Raw genomic sequence first — 9,127 nt, forward strand, 5'->3', positions numbered from 1 at the left:
CAAGTAATTGGATAAAAACAATAGTAATAATAATAAAACAATACTATGTTCCAGGCATTGCATTAAGAAATCAGTATATACTATCCCATGTAATTCTCCCATAAAGTAGCCCTATAAAGTAGGTATTCATTTCACTAATTTAATGAGGAAGAAACTAACGGTCAGAGAAATTAAGTTCCTTGCACAATAATATTAGTAGAGCTGGTTTTTGAACCAATAAATTATGATTCTAGAGGCTGGAATCTCATACTTTAAGCATTATGTGAACTTTAGCATGTCATGAAAGAGATTCTTTTGTGTGATTCTAATAAATGTGAATAGTGATCATAAAGCCATATTATTGGAATGAATTCACTATGATACACTTCTTTGCAGGGTTATGTTATTTTAAGGGTTTTAAAAAATTGGATGGATTTTTATCCAAGTGAATTCTACAAAGATTTGCATGAAGTGAGAATCAGTGCCAATTTCCTTTTAGTATCAATAGGTATGTATAGCTCATTGAACAATGAAGTCACCTTTATACAGTTCCACATTCTTTTGGTTTTGAAGATACTCATCCAGCATAGTTTTGCATGAGTTCTCATTTAATTAACTTAGGGTTTTTCTTTTTTCATGTTTATAGATATCTGGTTCATCTTTTATCACAGCTGGAAGACTGGAATCTCTCCTAGAGATACTTCATTTGTATATTATGGAACTCTAATGACCACATGTATTTAAACCTATCCAATATATTTCTTTTCAATGTTCTGAGTTAATATATTTCAACTGAGCACCTGCTTAAGTGAGTAAAATGGTTATTGGCTTGCAAGATCCCTACATAGATACAAATAGAATAAGATGAATTACACTATGAAAAGAAATAAAACTAGTTCATTTGCAATGCCAAATCAATAGCTTGCTGTTTCATTACATAATATGGTAACAGAACTGTTTTGACTGAAAAATTCATCTTAGAATGAATATTCGACTTTACAGAACACACAACAAAGAACAGTTGAAAGATAAGAGGTTAATAGAATATGCCCGCCAAGAAAATAGAACATTTCTCTCCTTTAAAAAAACACTCTTGCCCAATTCATGTACATTTTTAATTAATGAGCTGTGGAAGTAAGTCAGGAAACTATTTCTAGAATTCAGGAAATTAAAAATATGATTAAAAGTACATATTATGCTGCAGAAAGATAGTGTATTTGTCATCAAAAAGTAATTTGATCTTTCAAATCTCTATTCATCTACATACAATCAAATAAACTTGAGGAATTGATGCATAACCTAACTCAGAAGAGGCATGCATTTTGAAATTTCTACAGGCCTTCACAGCCCCTTCCTAACACATACACCATATATATCTTCTGAGGAAGGCATGGAGAAAAAAATACTGACATTTGTATTTACAAGAATTTTAGTGTTCTTTTAAAAAAACTGGCTAAAAATTAAGAAAAAATATACACAGAATATTAAATTTGATAGATGATATAATGAAAATATACATCACCTAAGAAAACCCCATGTTACAAAATGAAATGTGAAAACTTTTGTAATTAATATTTTACCTTTAAATGCGTTTATTCCCCAAATTTGGGTTATTTTTATTTGATTCGGGTACTCATTTTATGTCTAATCTGTATTTTTTACTCATGTAGGCTTTCTGACACCTTCACTTATAAAATTAACCATTCTTCTGTGCTTTAATATTCTTGACAACCATTGCCTGAGTATAGTGGCTTGACACTTTTACAGAAATACAGAAATATTGGCTCCACCCCAGATTTACAAAATCGAAATACATATTTTAATGAGATTTCCCAATGATTCTCAGATATATTAAAGTCTAATAAGCATTATTCAATTCTATATACATTCAATTTCTATTTATTTGCTTAAATATTTTTCTTTCTTTTCTAAAGATAAATCCCATTAGATGTAAAAAAAATAAAAACTGAAGTTATTTATCATCACTGCTTATTCCATTGCTTGCACATAATAGAATTTATCAACTATTTACTGAATATATGAAATGCATTACCCCAAGTTATCGTTATTGTACAAGCTTAGCTTTTAATGTTGTCAACAAAAGAGAATATAGACTATTATCAATTAATTGTCTCTTAGAAATATAACTCATTCTTCTGAAGTGCTTTCACTAGCCTGTGATTAAGAAAGACTGGCCTAAGTTTACAAGAGTTTATGACTCTTACTAAGACTAGAAATAAAGGCAGACTATAGCATTACTTATTTTTTAAAGTAATACTGATTGCAGCCACAAGTAGTGCTGTCATGTTATGGGAAAGCAACTTATAATTTTGAATTCATGCCCAACTACTATCTATATATATGATCTTGAAACATTATTTAACAGTTGAGAACATTAAGCATTTTTTTATTCATTTGTAAAATAGGGATACAAAATGCAACTTCAAATAATAGTGTAAAAATGCATCAGAAATTGTGTGCAAAGATAGAATGCTAGTCTCAGCAGCATTAAGTTTCAAAAGCCAGAATGAACTCACATCCTTCAGAGAGAACTCAGTCAGAATAAAGTATTTTTCACTCTTCATATGTTATGCTCCAGGTATGCGAAATGTGGTTTGGTGAAAGTTCAACTATATGAAAAATAAGAAGATGCCAAGAAGCACACCTCGTACCCAGATATTGGTTTCTAAAACCAAGGCTTCTTGAAGAAATGACTAATTCTATGACTGGGGCAGGAAATATACGAGAGAAGCCCAGAACACCTTGTTGTGCCAGAAAGTAAACACAGCAAAATAAAACAAAAACAATAAAACAACACTACGTTGATAGAGGTATTTCAGAAGGACACCAGAGCCAACTGAAATTGCTCCCAATGGCCAAAGGTAAAACAATTTGATATAAAAATAAAGTAGTATTGGATTATATATCTAAAGTATACAATAAATACCCCTCTGTCTCTATGGATATAAATAAGTGATTCAATAAACAAATAAATGAGGAAGAAGAATTCTTCTTCCATACAGAACTTTGAAGAATTCATATAGGTAATTTACTCTTATGGAAGCATAACTCCCCACTCCCTAAGTATGACAGATACATAGTGACTTTCTTTCAAAGACTACAGTATGGAACAGAGGAATAAGTGGAAATTTTTATAGTAGAAACACCAAACAAACTACCTAAGCCAGATGATCAAAGTCAATATCAGCAGTAATGTGCCATATTTATAGTATGTACTCTCAATGTGTTATGATGAAAACCATATTTTATCTCCTAGGTGTTTCTCCTCAAAACCCATAACCCATATTTAATTATGAAAAACATTAGGAAAATCCCAACTAGAAGACAGTCTACAAAATATATTAGTGGTACTCCTCAGCTGTCAAATTCATCAAAAACAGAAGCCTTAGGACACATGACAAATAAATGAAGCACTGTATCCCTAAGGGGATCTGGAAACCCAAAACAGACATTTGGTAAAGAAAATCCAAACATTGATTTTAATTAATAATAGTATTAATTATTACCTCATTATCGTCACAAATGCGCCATATTAATATGTTTACTATAAGGAAAATTGGGTACAGGTATATGGGAACTCTGTACTATCTTCACGATTTTTCTTTAAATCTGAAATACTTCTAAAATTTAAAAAAAAATCTCATAAAATAAGAAGATAAAGTTCAATTCCTATTTCTACTTCTTAGCTATCAAATGATTTGGGCATTTACATATTCTCTATGGTTCATTTTCCTCATATACATTTAGATAAAAAATAAAAAAGTTGTGTAACATTAAATGTAAGTGTGGTTCAGAGGAAATAATCATAAGAAAATATTTTGTAATTTACAATATAGTATTACTAATGCTATATCTACCAGAGTGTAAAATTTCCATTATTAAGTGGTGAAGACTTTGTTAAGTAGAGTGAATTTCTTCTTTAGTTAATTTTCTTATTATGGGAAAGAGGAATGTCCAAATGTTCAGCAGAGTAAAGTGTCTTGGAGAAGTAAAAATATTCTTGAGGACTACTGAAAAGATAATAGGGAATAATGCCTGGCAAGCCAGTAGCATAAAGCCTGGAACCTAGAGTGTTCACTAAATGGTATCTATTAAACATGCATGTACAGACATAAATACACACACACACACACACACACACACACACACACACAATATTTGTAAGAACTTTATTTAAAAATAAACAGATGAGTGACCTAGAGCAGATGTGGAAGGTATATCATTTGCTTATAATAGACATCTTTTCTCCCTTTGTGTAGGATCCATCTCTGTGACTAGTTCACAAGTTCCTACAATAGGAGAACTGTATTTGTATTTGAACATGTTATATACATTCCCTAGAATGTTAAATATATGCCTAGCCTAAGAACTGTTCTTAATAGCATTTATAACATGCATAAATATAATTGACCCTCCCTCAAGTTTAGTAAAAGATACTGAAAGCCTCAGTAGGTAGATAGCAAGGTTTGTATCACATTATTTTTCTTTATCAATAATTTTTAAAATAAGTTAATACTAAAAAGTATCATTTAAGAAAATTTCAAGTAGAACTTGTTTTGGGAGCAGCTTTCCTCAAATCAAAGCTACAGATAAATAGTATATTTATAATTGGAATATGTCTGGTTCCATATTGGGAAAAAATTCTCTTGAAATATACCCATATGTATAACCTTTATGGAATCACACTGAGCTAGAATTATTTCTACAATTGTCCCCTCCCTTGGGTCATTTAAATGGTTTAAATTCCATTTAGATATTAGTCCTACAGAAGTACCATAATTACCGAAGATAAATGCCTCATCTACTTTCAAATCTTCATTAAAATCAGCTTTGTTATTTTCGTGGTGCCCAATAACACAGCTATTAGAGTTAAGAGTCTGTCAGCATTTCCATTTACAAACTCTATTTTTTTTAGGGTTCATTATCTTTTCTGTTTTGAATTGCATTAGCCTGAAAATTAGCTGTCAACATGAATATGTATTATATTACCCAAACTTCATGTACACATCAGTTTGGCAATATAGAAGGCAGAGATCAGTGACCTCTTTCCTCCTTCTTCATAAAATTCTAAAGGTGTGTTGACTGCTTGATAATCTCATGACCAGAAACTGGCTGAGCCTTTTAATCATGAACTTTCTCAGAAAATTGGTCCTAAATTTAACCTAATCATTTTGACATTTAAAAACTTATGAATATGTCAAATTGAATATGGACTGTACTTGCTTTTTATTACACAGTACAGTTTTAAATCTTCTGGATTAAATTATAATATCACAAAATGAGAGACCTAGAAGAGGTGCATTTCTGGAGTAAGCAAAAGAGGGTGCCTGTGATTTGTATTATTTCAACCAAAGAACAAAAGAAAAGTAAATCACAGAGAGTATCATTTTGTTCATTTTGTTAGAGCCATTTCTTCATTTTCAAATAGGCAATGACAAGAGGTGATGCAACAATTACAACAAAAGTAGTAGCTACAGGGCTTGTGAAATGATGTAAAAATCATCTGGAATCTGGGCCATACAATGTACCCCTCCTGTCTAGAGTAAAAGCTACAAAGGCAATTCTATGTTTCTCAATCTCTCTTTCACAAATATGCTCCACATTTAGTTAATTTGTTACCACCTGTTTCAACACTAAATATCTTTCAATTGTCATTCAATGTTTATTAGAAAACAGAAATCACCCCATCCACCATTTTGCTTTAAAAAAAAAAAAAAAACAATTGGAGTTAGGATAGGAAAGAAGGTGAGCGAGCAGTAAAAGAACTAGCTCTTGTACTATATTTAAATAGAATATTGTGTCACACATAATCTCTCAGATATATATAATAAATTTGTCCTTGACCACCACTGCCACAGGCGAAGGCTACCTATATGAGAAAAGTATTGTCTCAGACAAATTGTGAGTGATAAAAGCTATCACCTGACCTATTTGTAAGAGAATTGAAAATGGAAGTGAAAATGAAAGAAAAGTCAAGAATATTTTAATTTTGCTAGAAAATATGCCCATATGTCTTGGCTAGGGTTAATGTCCGCAGAAAGAAAGAAATATGAACAAGTCCTGTTTAAGAGCCACATGCACAATAAGTCAAGTCCGAATTTTTTTCCCCAATATAGAAGCAATAGCCTGGTTGAAAAATAAAATAACATACTCTCGTTACATGACAAGGCGTTAGATAGGGGTTGTCAGAATTTATAGCTGAAGAAATACCATATGCAAATTCCAATATCTTATTAAAATAGAGGATCATATTCTGTCACTTAAATTATTAACCTTCCCAGTAGAACTCTAATTCTTGCATAATGGTTCTTTCCCAATGTTAGATATTAATGAGTGCTTATCATTAGGAATATTTGATCCATGATGAACTTTGAGATCTTCATTATTATAATTTCCCCTTCTGCATTTGACAGTTACACTTATAAGATAATCCAAACAATTCTTAACAGATCTTCCATCTTTTCTCCATCTTAAGAGAACATATTGCAGTTGCCAAACAGTTCAAGCTAATGCACATGCTTATTGAGCCATCAATTTAAATGACGATTCCTGTGAATCTCTGTTCCCAACACTGCACTCTTGGAACTCTGAATAAGATGGAGAAGATTAAACCACTGTCCTTAAGCAAAAGTAGAGTAGAGACAAAATAATATAAACAATGAATTAAAACAGCTCAATCAAATAAAATTATATGAGTACACACAGGTCAAATGTAGTTTAGTATACTCTTCATATAGCAGGTGATATTTAAAATGTAGTGTTAACTCTTTACTGTTGAGGGCAAAAGAGAACATTCTAAGTTATGCAATATGTACCTGACATATAAGTAATCACAAATTAATGAGAAGAAAAATAATGGCAAAGAAGAAAACTATTGTAGAATAAGAGGAGTCTTATGCCTGGCATGTGTTATATGTATTCTCAAAAAAAGAAAAGTTTGCTGAATAAGTTAATGATTAATAAATGTCAAAGTTAACATTTATCACACAGTTTCTGACATGCATTTTAATAAGTGCTATATATATAGGAGCTCTGTTATCTTGTTATTTCCATTTAACAGATGAAGAAAAAGGGAGCATATAAAATATCAACAGATTACCCAACATCACACAGCAATTAAGATGCAGAGAAGAGACTTGAATATAGGAAGTCGATTTTCAACCAGCCTCCTTAATTTATGTTAATGAATTTTTCCTACATAAGAGCTACTGATATTGGGTATTTATACAGATATTTCTTAATCTTTCTGCCTCTATTGTACAATAATTTGTTTCTGAATAAAAGCTTTGTCAAATATGAAATTATTTCTTAGTATTTCTGTTTCTACTTGTGAAAACATGAGTGTGCTATTATGAAAATTTGAAGAGTCATAGATCTTGTCTAAAATTTTCTGTAAAAATTATCTTTGTTTCTAAGAAAGAAGTTCTGAAATCCTTCATATGTTTGGCATGTAGAAGAGAAGTTTTTCTCCAGTGCTAAATTCCGGTCCATTCTTTTGTATACAAGTTATTAATTTTAATTCAAAAACTGTGTTAATTTTTTGTAAAAAGAAATCAAAAGACTCACATTTTGTTCAATGATAAACTACCCCTTCTTTCCATTTATACCATACCTTGCACCAACTTCTCTATTGACACTTATATATGAATTTGTTGTTCTTAATAAATCACAAAAGTAAGAAAGCACCATTAACCTGTTAGAGCACTATGCCAAAAAGTTCACAGAGCTGGAATTCTGAATTGGTATGTAACTAGAGCAGAATTGAGCGCTTATATTTTCATAGAAAAATTCATTTTTGTTTCATACAGTAGAAATTCTACTTAGTATCACCAATTTTATTGTTGGTTGTGTATTGTAGTGTTTCCACTTCTGAAATGAGATTCTGAATTACACATTTATAGCCAAATGTTGTTAGTGGCTTCTCTTAAGAAAGTAATTAATTGTCGAATTCAAATTGAAATGAAATGATGGATATAATCTTGTTTCATCGAGCTCTTAACTGTTTTATATGCATTTGTTCATTACATTCTTATAATAACTTTGTAGGTATTTTATCAGAGCCAGCATTAAGGTGAGGTGATTCAGATGAATCATTTCAGTTGCAGGGTCAGCTCTTATCGTTATGCAACTGTTTATTTTGTTTATCATTCATATTTCATAATAATTTTTAAATATTGTATTAAAATATTTTTATCTAGATTAATGCCTTTGGCAGTGCCTCACTAAATTTTGTTCAGATCCTTAGTTCTAGTCCTTCATTATCTACACTTTACAAATGCAGTTGAGAAATAAATGTCTTAAGACACTTGCCCAGGCTCTCACAGCCAGCAGGTGACAGAACTGGCTGTGCCCTTAAACATGAGGCTGTACTCATCTTCGGGATGCTGAGATTACCTTATATTGTCTCCACTTATACTGTTTCATCAAATACTGGTGACTTGTTTTTAATAAAAAGAATGTTGGGGACATATTATATAACGATTATTTCTCTATTTTTTTGTGATAACATGACTCCATCCCTCTACTCTAAAGGTTTCTACCTTGTATCAAGGAAGAATGAGGGTAAAAAATAAAGTTAAGTTTACTATCAAATATATATAATGCAATTAATTCTTTTTAAAAATGTCATGAAATACTGCCATTTGCAACAGCATCGATAGATCTTGAGAGTATCAGGCTAAGAGAAATAAGTCAGAAAGAAAAGAACAAGAACCATATGGTTTCCCTCATGTAAAACAGAAAGCAACAAACAAACAAACAAAAATCTCATAGACATAGACAAAAGTATGGTGGTTACCAAAGGAGAAAGGGAGGTAGGGGGAAGTTGAAGAAGGTAAACAGTGTTAAATATATAGTGGTGGAAGGAGACTTGAATTTGAGTGGTGAGCATACAATGCAATATACAAATGATGTATTATAGAATTTATCCTGGAAATTTATATAATGTTATTAACCAATGTCACCCCATATAAATTTAATAAAATAAATTTTTAAATGAAAAAAGTCATGAAAAGAGGACAGCAGAAGTGAAAAATTTGGGAACATAAATATGCTGAATTTTGGGGGGGAGGAGGAGATTATTTCTAAGGGTATAGTCTAGGGATGTGGTGTTTGGTCCAAGAAATTT

General features: G+C 31.2%; 1 long non-coding RNA gene across 1 annotated transcript; it reads left to right on the plus strand.

The window, feature by feature from the left end:
- The first annotated feature begins 631 nt into the window (after nucleotides 1-631).
- LOC120583227 (uncharacterized) lies at nucleotides 632-7,241 on the plus strand. Its single transcript, XR_005647734.1, has 3 exons — nucleotides 632-787; nucleotides 2,579-2,861; nucleotides 7,061-7,241. It is a non-coding gene; the product is annotated as an uncharacterized LOC120583227 (long non-coding RNA).
- Nucleotides 7,242-9,127: the final 1,886 nt, after the last annotated feature.

This window comes from Pteropus medius, unplaced genomic scaffold (assembly GCF_902729225.1).
Source record: "Pteropus medius unplaced genomic scaffold, Ma_sr-lr_union100, whole genome shotgun sequence".
NCBI classification, from domain to species: Eukaryota; Metazoa; Chordata; class Mammalia; order Chiroptera; family Pteropodidae; genus Pteropus; species Pteropus medius.